This window comes from Pelobates fuscus, chromosome 1 (genome assembly GCF_036172605.1).
Source record: "Pelobates fuscus isolate aPelFus1 chromosome 1, aPelFus1.pri, whole genome shotgun sequence".
In the NCBI taxonomy this organism is placed as follows: Eukaryota; Metazoa; Chordata; class Amphibia; order Anura; family Pelobatidae; genus Pelobates; species Pelobates fuscus.
The window spans coordinates 278,441,909-278,456,081 of NC_086317.1; the positions used below are offsets into that span (position 1 = coordinate 278,441,909).

Sequence of the window (14,173 nt, forward strand, 5' to 3'; positions counted from 1 at the left end):
ATTGTTATACTTGCAGTAGCAGAAAAGCATGTAATTAATCATGAAGGCCACTTTAACTAAGTTCACTTCCAACCATACACAGACTGTGATACTGACTACAATGACCTTTCTCCATTTCAAATGACCTGCAAGCCGGAACTGTTTTTAAATTGGTGAGTATCAGCCCATAGAGAGGTCTGTGCTGCACACAGACTGTGATTGAAGGCTGTGAATGTGTAATGCAGTCACAGGGCACTCACACTGAATACAAATGAAAGCTAATAAAGCTGAACTATTCGCACCAAGCACCATTAAATGGAGTCAGATTCACTCATGTCCAGCATCAATGCCCTATGTTTATGAGCACAGGCTTAAAGGAATACTATAGTGTATAAAACATCTATTTCTGACACGATAGTGTTTAACTAACTATTTAGGCGACCAGCTCCCCTCTGATTGCATGGGAAAGGTGCTTAAATGTACCTTTCTTTCTCACACCATGACAGTCTTGCCGTGGCTGGCCCAGTCTGGCTCTGCCTCCATGCCTCCACACTAATAGTAAGGTGTTGCAAACAAGTATATTAGTACACTGGAGCTCTGTGGTGGATGTCCACAGTCCCCACTGTGGTTTCCTTGGCAGAGATCTTCTTACCCATAGGAAAGCATTGGGAGGCTATTGCACATGTGAGGCAAAGCGTTGGGCTGTGCCAATCAGTATCTCCTCATAGAGATGCGTTAAATTAATGCATTTCTATGGGGAACGTTCAGCACCTCCATGCAGAGAGTGGAGACGCTGAACGTCAATGCTGCACAATGTGCGGCACTGAAATTGAAAGCACCCTTTAGTGGCTGTCTGAGTAACTGCCACTAGAGGGGTTCCTAGGCAGCTATGTAAACAAGCCTTTTCTCTGACATCGCAGCGTTTACAGCGCTGAGCCCGTCAGGATAGGCAAAGGACACCAAAACCACTACATTAAACTGTAGTGGTTGTAGCAATTACAGTGTCCCGGTAAGCCAGACCATTAGGAATACTTAAGCTGTGTGTAAGGTTTAAACAAGCATTTTCTGCATATGTCCGCTGCATCTTATCCATAAATTTTATGTGCTATTTTGCTACTTTAAAAGAACAGACACTAGGTACTGGAATGCATCCCAAAGGGTGATGTCCCGAACAGTTCGCCAGGAACCGTTCGCCGGCGAACATAGCGAGATGTTCGGTCCACCCCCTATTCGTCATGGAGGTGGGAGGGTCTGCTGCTGATTGGCTGGACTGTGTCTGCTGACTGTGAGGTACAGGGTCAAAGTTTACTCAATGATGACAAATAGGGGGCGGACCGAACATCGCATATGTTCGCGGTCCGCGGCGGACGTGAACACGCGATGTTCGCCGGGAACTATTCGCCAGCGAACCATTCGGGACATCTCTAATGCACATACATCTCCTTGAGATGTTCTCATCATCTTGCCAACACTAAACACTACACTCCTGCATTCAAACATTAAAACTACATACAAGCATACCTCTGTATTAAAATACCACCATTATAACATCGCGTGTGTTCGCTGGCGAACAGTTCCCGGCGAACTGTTCGGGACATCACTAATTCCAAACAGTTAAACGAATTGCTTTTGCATTGTGAATTACTGGCTCGTTTTATCCTGCAGCATTCAAAGCTGCAAAATAAATGCCAGCCCTTATGAGAATAGGAGTCCAGAATGTAGTGACTGAAAGAATGTTGGCTATTCTCCACCCTGGATGGCCACATTGAAAGTGCCTGTAAGTAAAACAGTCACAAAGGTATAATACATACCTATAATCCAAATATATAATATTTCCCCCTTGTGCTGCAAAAACAGCTGTAATGCATCAAGCCACGGACTCCACAAGAGTACAAAGCATAACACTACCTCTGCCAGCCTGCTTTCTTTCCATATGGCATCCAGCTACCATTTTTTCCCCCGGTAATGGATGCACACAGACCTGGTCATCCACCTGATCTAAGAGAAAATCTGACTAGGCAACCTTCTTCCATTGCTCCAGTTCCGATGCTCACATCCTCATTGAAGTTACTTTTGGCAGTGGTCAGGGGTAATCATGGACACTCTGACCAGTCTGCTGATATGCAGCCCCATATGCAGCAATTAATCATTTGAGCTACAGTAGTTCTTCTGTGTGATCTGACCAGACTGGCTAGCCTTTGCTCTCCACGTGTATCAATGAGCCTTGGGCGCACATGACCCTGACGCCGGTTCACCAGTTGTCCTTTTTTACACAACTTTTGGTAGGTACTAACCAATGCATACCGGGAACATGCCAGAAGACTTGCCATTGTGGAGATGCCTTGATCCAGTTGTCCAGCCATCACTATTTGGCCCTTGTCAAAGTCACTTAGATCCTTTCGCTCCATACTCTACATGGATGCGCTGAATGTTCCACTCACTATACTCGATGGGAGGCATTAACAGTAACACCAGCTGCTAATTCAGAGTCACTAGGGCAGAGATTTTGTAACTGGGAAACAACCACTACACGGAAACTTACAGGCAACATTGAAAAAGAGTCCTTAGTGAATAATCCCTAAAGTGTTAACAAAAATGGAGCCCAGCTTTCATAGTATCTACATCGTCTGGAATTCCTCACACGCAGACAGGAAGCATAAAATACACATCTGATAATGTCCACTAAAAATAGCTTCCCAACAAAGTCCTTCTCCGGTAATTGATAACACTGGAGTTAGCTGGCTGCGTAGAATTCAGCAAGCAGGTTATGACCCAGATTTATGCCATTCTACACTGCAGATGCTTAACGACTAATGCACTGTTTCAATAACTGAAAACAAACAAACACACGATAATAATTTTTTAAAAATTATGAATTATGTAAGAAAAGCATGTAATTGTGGAGATATCAACATTAATATAACAAACAACATTAGTCTAACATGGTTATAATTTGCATATGGTATCTAATGAATAGGATGGCAACATGGGACCTTAAAATATAAAGTTGCAAGGCAACTTAGAAGCTGTCCTGCAGCATGCATTTTCTGTAAATTTTGATAGTAAGCATGAGCTATATAGAAATGAGCGTCCTATCGAAGGTATACCAACATTGTAAATTGGTACAAAGTCAAAAGCTTTCTTGAGTAACTTCCAAAACAGTGCATCTTCTGCACGCCAAAGCAGTTACTATATATTACTGTTTTTTATTTTGGGCAGCTGTTGAAGAGATTAAACTAGTTTTTCAGAGTAACTTTAACTTTTGTTTCTGTAACTCCTAGTGAGGCCTGAGTATTATTACACTGACATTCACCACCTCCTGAGATCTCCTCAGGCTGCATTCGCCCTTAACATACCAACCAAGTGTCCCTATTTAGGAGATACAGTCCCTATTTTGGGTCCAAATCTCTCAGTCCCTCTTTTCTGTCCTATTGTCCCTCTTTTGTAGGAGCTCCATTTTGTTGGTGTGTCTGAGTATACAACAATAATACTCACAGTAATGTGTCTTTATGCTGCAATAAATGTGTTCAGAAATCAATCTGTGTACATAAGATACATTGTCCTTGTTGTGAATTACATTTTAGTTGTATAAATTGTTATTAGTAAGTCACCTGCAATTTCTCAGAACAGTCCCACTACTTTCCACACCCACATGCCTAATATTAAAGTGTCCCTATTTGTCCTTTCAAAATAGTGGGAAGTGTGAAAGTGGTGAATACATTGTTGGCTGTTGACAATTATAAATCACTCCATGAAGTTCTTTCTCTGTGACTTGTGACAAAATGGTTGTTTTAAGATGAAATCAGCACAGGTGATCTGGTTGGGTCCCTTGTATCAATTACACCATTAGCAATTCACTCAGTGCAGGTAGACACCAATATAACCTGCATACAGGGACTGTATACTTGATTGATTGACAGGGGCTGCAGGAGGTGTGACACCATATTCCTGCAAGTTCCATCAGTAGGACGTGTAGCAGGACTCAGGAAAGACCATATAAATCTGTGCTACCCTAAGATACACATGCTTTTTTTCCACTGACTCTTTCACGACCAGTGACAATTATTGTGTTATAAGAGTCATAAGTCCCATCTCATCCTGTAGTCACCTTTAAACACCTCCTGAACCCCATAATACTCATCATAGACTGACAGCCTGGCCAACCCCAGATACTGCAGTCTCCTGGGAAAGATCCCAATGGGTCAATCCAGGTCTGCAGAGCACTAGATTACGGGCAACCAGCCAATGCACAAATTAATACAGTGCTAGGCTGGCAAAGACCTGCACAAATCCTGCCTGCTGTCTCACTCCTGCTGTACTCTGCCAACAGATACCCCAGCAGCTCCTATTATTTTTTATCATTTTATTATCATGTTATTATCATCAAAGGAATACTGCAAGGCACTAGTTCACAACCCCTCGTACTAGTGGCCAACACTCCCATGAGAGCACCCTATATGGGATATAATGACAGGGCACTCTAAAAGTATACTCTATCTTCAATTAAATACTAAATCATTCATCTGCAAACTCCCAATGGCCACAATACCCTTAGGGCTCATCCTACGGAATATTGCAGCTATTAATGCAAAGGCTCCCCCTGAACACCAAGACCTATAAAGAGGCTAAAGCTAGAAGAGCAACTCATCAGGCTTAGTCAAGCTCTCTATTTTTATTTTATTTCTTGCATTTGAAACAGTCCCCTCAAGCAAATACACCAGACTAAGCGATATCAGACATTAACCATTGTTATGGATACAGGAGGATACAAGCCATCCCTGTAATTAAAGATTTATATGTCATGACTACTGAGTAATTTATATATTCACTCAACTCTCATATCATCATATCTGGTAATGGTATAAACATTTTAATAAATAGTTCATCTACCTACACAAAATGGAAGTGATACGGACCACATCTACACACCAGAGGAGGAGTCTGAACACCAAGCAGAAGACTCGTGATTTGCCACATGTTACCATGTCAACAAGGTTGACAATACCTGCAAACATGAAGAAAGCACGAGCTGCTAAGGAAGAACTGAGTAGCGAATAAACAAATCAATCATTTCTGCCGATGATCTAATTACCATTTGTATCAGTCTATAATCTATTGACACATTTTGGGCAATTATGTGAGATATGTGTTATTTTATGTGTTTTACTGTACATGTATTATTGTTGTTAAATGTTGCATTATATATAAACAATTTGCTTGAGACAGCTCAGTGGGCTACTGCACCATCAGAGGAAGTTTTTCAGCCCTTGAGCGTTCAAATTCTTGCAGGCTTGTCTCAGCCCTTCATCATTCTGAAGTAGATAAAATGAGTACCATTAAATTGGGTAACAGTAACAAGCCCAAGACATACTTAGAAACCAGAGTAATCTGAACGCACCTTTCCTGCTTAAATACTTTGTTATTATTATTTCCTTCTGGCCCTCAAGGTTTTAATATTACATACAGTTCTGCTCATCAGTGCAGACATTTTTATCTAGGTATCCCAATACAAATGCCTCCATCTTTTCCAATAGCTTCTAACTTCTCTATGACAGTTTGAACACAAAGCCTCTGAAATTCTGCAGGAGGAATTGTTCTCTGATAATTGTTACGATAAATTATACTTATTTGAATTAAAAGCAAAATTCTACAAATACATATTTGGGTTTGGGGTCTCAAAACCTATCATGCTAATGCAAGCAGCTGTCAATAGTTATGAATAAAATCAGGACTAATGGCAAAAAGAATGTACAGTTAAATTATCCTCACAACTCAAGTCACTGAACTTTATTTTAGCAAGCAGCCTGATGCGAGTACAGATACTAAGTTTTAAACCCTGGAGCTCTGACGGGCCATGTTGCTGTTGTAACATGCCAGACAATGCATATGGTTTAGCACGGTCTGTTACAATCTGTTCCTTTGCCCAGGAGCAGTGGAGACTATTTAAAAGTCTGAATGGAAATGTAGCCTGCCAGAATAATTGCTTCATAAACCCTAAACGCCATCCTCCAGGACCCTCATATCCTGCTACATGAGAGATGCCTTACCAAATACAGAGGAACTGTTCTAACAAACATTAATAGCAGCAGGTAATGGTTCTACGAAGAATTGGTGATTTAGAAGTCATTAACAGAGGGATTTAAAAACAGATCAATTCAGACAGCTAGGGCTAACAATTTATTTTATTTACTAGCGCTATTGGGCATTAGTAATTAGGTCCACCCTTTAGAAACCTGTACTATAATCTATAATTTACCAGGAATCCATCACTGGATGAAACTCCCCTAGCTCATTCTATGCCCCGTATGATGTCACTACTTCCCGCTCTGTGGTACAATCAAGTGCTTCTCGGTGCAAGCATTTGATTGGACCATTCTCCCAAACTCAGACCACATACATGACCTCTGAGCCAGTTAAGGGAGGGTGGGATGAGGGTGGACAAGGGAGGGAGGAGAACTAAAATAAATGGGCAAAACATAAGAAATAAAGTGAAGCTAGGATGGCAAATGGGAGAGAGGAGAATGAAGCTTCAGGCGCACTCCCATTACTGCCTTTAAAGGATAAAAGCTTATTGCAATGTGCACTGATGACAAACATCATTTTTGTAAAGAATTCATATTAGACGCCACAGAGTTCCGGGCTAACTGAGTCATTTGTGCCGGGGGTGCAACTTCATCTCTCAAGCAGAAACGTTGCGCTTAACAATTCCAACTACCAAGACAATTTGTAAAAGCAGAATTGGTCATGGTGATTTGAATAACCCTTTAAACTTCACTATTGTCAAGAATGTAATACAGAAAAGATTAGGGGTAGGAGACTTAGAATTAGGTTAATTAAAGTCTAAATGCTTGCCTGAGAGTAATGGAATTACAGTCCACAACATCTCCAGAACCCTCAAGAGATAAATATATGAAAAACATATAAATATATAAAATATATATATATTTTTTTTTAACTGGCATAACACAGTAGCTTTCGAACGTCCTGGATTATTCTTTATTTGATCTATTCTGCAAACTAGGTAATACAAGACTTCGAACAACTGCACTTTTATTGCTTGTTCATTTCATAAAATACCATTATGCAGCACAGAGCAAGGTCTCACAGATGCAATTTATCAGGTTACCAAGAAACAAATGAAGTAGAATGTACAAAGACCTAAGTTAGCTTTCAACATTGTGATTCAAGCTATGGATATATATTTCCTAGAGATGTCCTAGGTAGCATACATTGCATGGCTTCACATATTGAATAAGAGTAAAAGAGATATATCAATGTTATTTAAACTGCAAAGTCAATGAACACTTCAAGCACCATAACTTTGCAGTGCGCTGTACTGGTTATGGTTCCAGGAGTTCACAGACAACCTCCTCAATGTAAGTAGTCAAACATTTTGCAAACAGTTTTAAAACCTACCTGGGTTCCTCCGGGTGCCAGTCACCTCTTCCATGAGAGCTGGAAGCTCTCTGTGTTGAGCTAAACCAGGTGGGGCAGGTCAAACCGTTAACACTTTCAGCCAATGAGCTGGAATTGTATTGGGAGGGTTTTGGTCAAGAGAGCTAAAATCCATGCAGGAGCTTTCTGCTCTCAATAGAGGAAGTCACAGGTAAACCTGTCAAGTAAGCTGTCAAACAGTAAGCAAACTACTTACATTGCGGGGCAGGGCACTCATGGCACCATAACCACTACAGCCACTAGAGGTGTGTTTAACTATTCAATGGAAACTTTGCAGCTTCGACATAACTTCAACGTTTTACATAGTGGGGTTAAAAGTACATGACCACTGCACCCAAACCACTTTATTGAGATGACGTGGTCTAGGTGCCTTTAGTGGTCCTTTGAATGCCAGGTTCAAATTCTTGACAACATGCCCCAAGGAACAGTATATTAGTTGTGCAGGGTAATCTATCAAGGCATTATTAACGGGAAACATCATAAATACTTAAATACCTGTGTCTGTTTTTTATAAATTAGAGATGCAGTGATTTGCAAAAAATACAACAGTTATATGACTCTCTCTACACACACATCGACACACCTGTGATACATGGCTGAAGCAGAGCTTCAACCACAAGCGTAAATGATATTTCATACTCAACCACTCAATGCACTCAATACAGGAGGCAGAGGTAATATGATCTTCAGAACTCAGGGCCCCTTACAAAACCACTGACTGGTTACCTCATTGACACACACTCCCAGACACATTCACACATTCAATTCCACATGCAGATCCATAAACTCACACATACATTTTCACAGTTTTACATAGAATTGCACATTGTTAGATACACACAAACACACCCTGCCACACAGATACATTCTGACAGACACACACACACATAAAGATACACAATTCCACATAAACGCTGTCACACAAATACACACTGCCATACACATACAAATGCACAATACCAGACTCACACATACACTGTAAGCTGCTTTCTTCTTAAATGTAGAATGGCTTCCATGGTAAGGAAGGGATATGAAATCACTGCCAGAGCCACAAAGGTATACCAAAGGGCCTCTCAGTATCAACCAGCAAGCTATTCACACCTCTGTAGTTTATTAATCTGATCTGATAAGGGGAGACACACATTTATAACACTAGCAAGTCACAGAAATCAGCAAATCCCATATCTGTTTGCTGACTCCCTCATAGCAGTCATGCCTCCACATATCAAAATGCATCTTACCATTAATGAAAAATAAACATGAACGGTTTCACTTTTCAATTCCAAATTTAGAATGTAGCTTTACTATTCCATTAAAATGATACAGATGTGTGTTCCTACTCTGTCTCCTTGTAAAGCTGTTAATGTGTGCCACATCATCAAATCCACTTCTGAAGTCATGAATAGTATTGCAGCATGCCAATATTAGAAATTAGAGTAAGTAAAGGGAAAAAAATAACTTTAGCTTATTTTGTAGGTTTTACACAAAGTGCTGCTTAAAATATGTTTACAGCATTTAAAGTGACTGAACTGAATACTCTAAAGAAACTATTTGATGCCTATAGAAAAGCGACTTAACAGTGAAACATCTTGAACATCACTTTTGATCTAGTGTAGTATATGTCAAAGGGACACTGTAAACATTGCAACAACTAGCTTAGTCTTTTGGGTGTCACCCTGCTGGTTATACTTAAACTGTTTGAAATGCTTTGAAAAAACACCTGCCCCACACATAATGCAGTTTACCTTCTAATTGTCTAAATTAGCACTTTATACCTGTTTGCCAACCTAGCTTAGACTTCATTGGATTGATAAGATGAAGCTGAAATGTACACATTATCTAAGGAGTATGCAAGGTGCTGTTTTTTAGTCAAACTTCTTTGTATACACTACACAAGGAACTATTGAAAGCATTATAAATAACTACAAAATTAAAACAAATCACCCCTGTTTATCACACTTATTAAATGTGTAGTACATGTATCAGATTTTGTTTTCTGATAATGAATGAGTAAGTAACCTATTACATTATTTTGTTGTTTTTTTTACATATCAGCTCTTGCTGGATTTAAACACAATTTTAATCCAACAGCGACACAGAGATGATTTTTTTTTTAAAAGTAAACGTCACTAAAACATTTTAATGGGTTTGTAAAATAATAAATTCATTTTTATTTGTGTCCACGATATCCAGATTTCTTTATAGTCCTTCCTAAAAGATGGCTAAGCATTAGGAGAAATGTATTTCACAAACTATCAGTAACAAGGGCTGACACATATGCCCTGCAGGTTTCCATGATGCAGTATTCCAGCAAGATTAGTTTTTTTTAAAAAACTGAACAATTTAAATTACAAGTGCAGCAATACATTTGACTACAGGAACAAAGCAATCCTTTAGATAGCTCATTTAGGCAGGGCCCTCGCTATCTGTTTTTTTCATGCTAATCAAACTTGTCATTTTGAATATTGGTGCTTTATAAATAAAAAATAAGGACAATGACAATAATCTCTTAAATGTCTTACTCATGTTTACACCTAGAACAGGGACATTCACATTTGATAAAGAACCTGTCTGAAACTATCCCATGTACCGTACTATATTGGTGATTAGTACTATGACACGGGCTATTTATTTGATACCTTGTGTGCATTAAACCCCTTAAAGGAACACTATAGTCACCTAAATTACATTAGCTAAATAAAGCAGTTTTAGTGTATAGATCATTCCCCTGCAATTTCACTGCTCAGTTCACTGTCATTTAGGAGTTAAATCACTTTGTTTCTGTTAATGCAGCCCTAGCCACACCTCCCCTGGCTATGATTGACAGAGCCTGCATGAAAAAAAAAACTGGTTTCACTTTCAAACAGATGTAATTTACCTTAAATAATTGTATCTCAATCTCTAAATTGAACTTTAATCACATACAGGAGGCTCTTGCAGGATCTAGCAAGCTATTAACATAGCAGGGGATAAGAAAATCTTAATTAAACAGAACTTGCAATAAAGAAAGCCTAAATAGGGCTCTCTTTACAGGAAGTGTTTATGGAAGGCTGTGCAAGTCACATGCAGGGAGGTGTGACTAGGGTTCATAAACAAAGGGATTTAACTCCTAAATGGCAGAGGATTGAGCAGTGAGGCTGCAGGGGCATGTTCTATACACCAAAACTGCTTCATTAAGCTAAAGTTGTTCAGGTGACTATAGTGTCCCTTTAAGATAAAACATTGAACTTCACCATTACAAGAATCTGGTCTAGTATGAAATGAACTGTTTAGAGTCAGATCCTTTAAAAGCAAATTGATAAGATTACTACATAAACAACCATTGGTCCTTAATGGGTTAAACACAAAAAAGTGTCTTGCCTTTACTTTACAGTTTATAGTGTTTATAGCTTGAGCTACCAGAATGAAAGACTCTAATCCTTTCAAAGCATTTGGTCTTCCTTTGATGAAACTAAAAATGGATGTATACACTATGTATACACATTGTATGTGTTTTATAAATCCGGTTTGCATTGATGTTTGGGATACACTTTGAAATCACATACACTATACCTATTTCCAATAAATAAATGTACATTCAACTTCAAACAAATGTTAAGAACTAAGAAAACCACTTAACATATGAAAGATAAAGAATCCAATAATCTAAGGACCTCAGCAGGAAATTGGTAATGTCATAAAACACACAGTACACTGCAGACTTCACACACCCTGAGGGAGTGCTTGTCTCCAAACTGAAATCTCAGAGTGTGACTGCATTACCCTGGATACAGCTAAAGCCTCTCTAAAGCTTCCTTCTTAGATGTTCAGATGAAGAGTTTCAGGACAAACTGTAATTATAGAAAACAAAAATGCACTGTATAATCCATAGAATTTCTCTGATTGCATTTTGGCAGCTGGTGAATAAACCTCCGATATAATAAATCTAATTATGGTGTTTATTGGGAAATGTATGAATGATTAGTGATGTTTACAAATTTCCTAAAATTTACTTTTGTTATCATTTTTTAATTCTCTTGGTACTGGGTGTGAAGAATGAATTACCACTCAAATTACTACAGTAATAAACAGTTTGATTTTCTAGAAGCAAAACAGTATATCATTTTGTAATTAGTAGTGCATGTTTATAATAAGAGATTTTATTGTTAATGGTGATATTAATTATATGGCTTTATCATTAGTAAAGCCCTAGCTACAATGAATATATTTTAACAGGAGTTGTCCAACTACAAAGTTTATAATTTCATTTTAGTGATTTACAGTAGTTGAAGTTCATCAACAGTTTGGATAGGTGAAGTAATATAATAAAACTTTATTTGACAGAACTAACATACTGGCAAAGCAGGAGGTTTATGTTAAAAAGATCAAGTCAAAACTCACCACCTAAACTATTTTGTCAGTTTATTTGGCCTCCAATGTGCAATTCCCTTTCCAATTCCTCACTATTCTGAGTAAAGCCAATAGTCCCCTAAGCTTTGAAAAACATTTTTCACAGGCAAAAACAAAAATAAAATACAAACATTTATTTACCCAATTTGGAAGAGTAACAGTAGAATCATGCATTTCCTAATATCTCAGTCCCAGGCCAGTATGTGGTCTGCTTTGGGCTGTCATCAACTCTATTAACACCAATGAGATATCAGAGTGGAATGCAATGGAGGGCATTGGTTTGACTCATTGCTTAGAATACTATGGGTGGCCTTTTACAAGAATATCAAAATTCAGACTAGCCTGTATAAACAAATGGCTATGGACAACTCTCCATTCATACCTTTGTTCATTAATATATACCCATATATAAACATAATATATAATAAATAATGATGTACACATTATGGATCTGATCTGGAGAATGGGTTTAGCAGAATGAAATTAATTTTAACACAAGAGATGTATACTCCATCACATGCATTTCATAGAAAACATGTAAATGAGAACTGGGACAATGACCCCCTTCCTCCCTAGTTTTATTTTTTTGGTTATACTGAATTGTCAGTTTTCAGTAAGCTTTGCAAATCCATCCTTTTTAGAATTTTGAACTTTGACACCCAAATAATTGAATTATCTGTGTGATTGCTCATTAATATGCCTGCATAAGTGCAAATGCTAGCATAATAAAAAAATTTCATAATAGCAAAATATTCTCAATAGTAAATATTATACCTTTTTATAAAAATCAGGGATCAGAAGAACTCATAGAAAAATACTGGAAGTCATTCGGTTATGGTTACACTAGATATAACCCATGCATGCTATTTGCCATTTTCTTTATGCAGCATTTAGTGTGATCCACTTAATGAACCCGCAGGGGTACAGACAGATGGAAATGGCCTGACACCCCTTCAGACATATAGTACAATCCCCATCACGCTTAGCCAAGTTGACTAAAGCTAAAAGAGAGCTAAAACAACTGCCTTTGCATCTATTGTTCTTTACAAATGGAGTCTGTACAAACCATGTCTAAATAGCATGCACTCTATGGTACGTTAAATTGCCATCTATTAGTACAGATTAACGTGTGCATCAGAGTATTCTGTCACATTACACCGAATACAGACAACATTACCTTTAAGCATCATTGTTTCATACCACATGCTGCACATGATGATATTGATTATTGAATATATTAATGCACTAACATAATGTAACCTACAACATAAATCAATGCATTCATCTGACAAGCATGTGTGCATCAGAGGATGCAGATGGGTGTCTGTGTGTTCTGGCTTGCTAGTATTTAGCACTATGCACCCTTCCCTGTATCTGTGACAGGCAGCATGGAGCTGGCCAGCCATGCCAACCTGGATCTGTAATCCTACCTCTTTTGTTACACATCAGTGATGTGGCCACCATCCACGCACACCCCTCGCCAGCACCATCACCCCAACAATGCCCACATACCCTTCCCCTTACCTCTTGGCATGCCAGCGCCCACCGCCACCACTTTAGAAGAGGGATCCTAGCATCAGCCCTGCCCTGCAGTCTGCCTTAGCTCTGTGATCAGCCACTCCCTGCAGGCATAGGAGAGAAAGTGGGGGAGGAAACCAGTTTCCAGAGTGGGCAAAGCAATGACAGCAGCAGCCCTCAACGGCCACACATCCCAACTTACACCCCCTGCTTTCTTGGGAGTAAAGGGTATCCGCTTCGTGGACAAACAGAAGCTGTTTAATATTGAGAACGTAGAACGTGGTGTTTGGAACGGAGAATTGTAACAGTATCAGTGCAGGGATAACTGGCTGGAGGCTGATGCTTAGCCTTGGCCGTAGGAGCAGCCTTGGAAAGAGAGAGAGCTGAGCTGAAGCTGCTGCTTCCTCCTAGCTTGGCTGCTATGGACTCGGTCTGTTTTACTGAATGTATGAAACAAAAGAGGAAGCAGAGGGGAGAGCAGCAGTCAAGGGGAGGAGGGGAATCCAGCTGTTTTTATGAGGCAGCAGAGAATGGAGGCTTCTGTTTCCCAGATTTGCTCTTGTGCAGAAAACCGAGAGGGAGGGCGGATTTCAAGAAAACCACAATAGCAGATTGACCAATATTTCCTTAGACTTCTGCACTATACCATGCCATAACTAGCCATATGATGGGCAATAGTATGCTCTGCAAGGTGATAATATATCATAGATGCCCTGTTGTGTATTTGTACCCCAGTTCTTTTGAGCAGGGTCCTCATCTACCTATTGTTCCTGTGTTCCTGTGTAATTGTCTCATTTATTGTAAATTTGCCCCCCTTTCATAATATTGTAAA

General features: G+C 39.2%; 1 protein-coding gene across 2 annotated transcripts in view; it reads right to left on the bottom strand.

Moving 5' to 3' along the window:
- CLIP2 (CAP-Gly domain containing linker protein 2) overlaps positions 1–13,810 on the bottom strand; it is a 117,878-nt gene extending 104,068 nt beyond the window's left edge. The window contains exon 1 of one of the 2 annotated variants that reach the window (XM_063457415.1): positions 13,348–13,810. The gene's annotated coding sequence lies outside the window, so the exon portion shown is untranslated. The remainder of the gene's footprint in view (positions 1–13,347) is intronic. The other variant, XM_063457416.1, reaches the window with a different exon arrangement.
- Between the last annotated feature and the right edge of the window lie 363 nt (positions 13,811–14,173).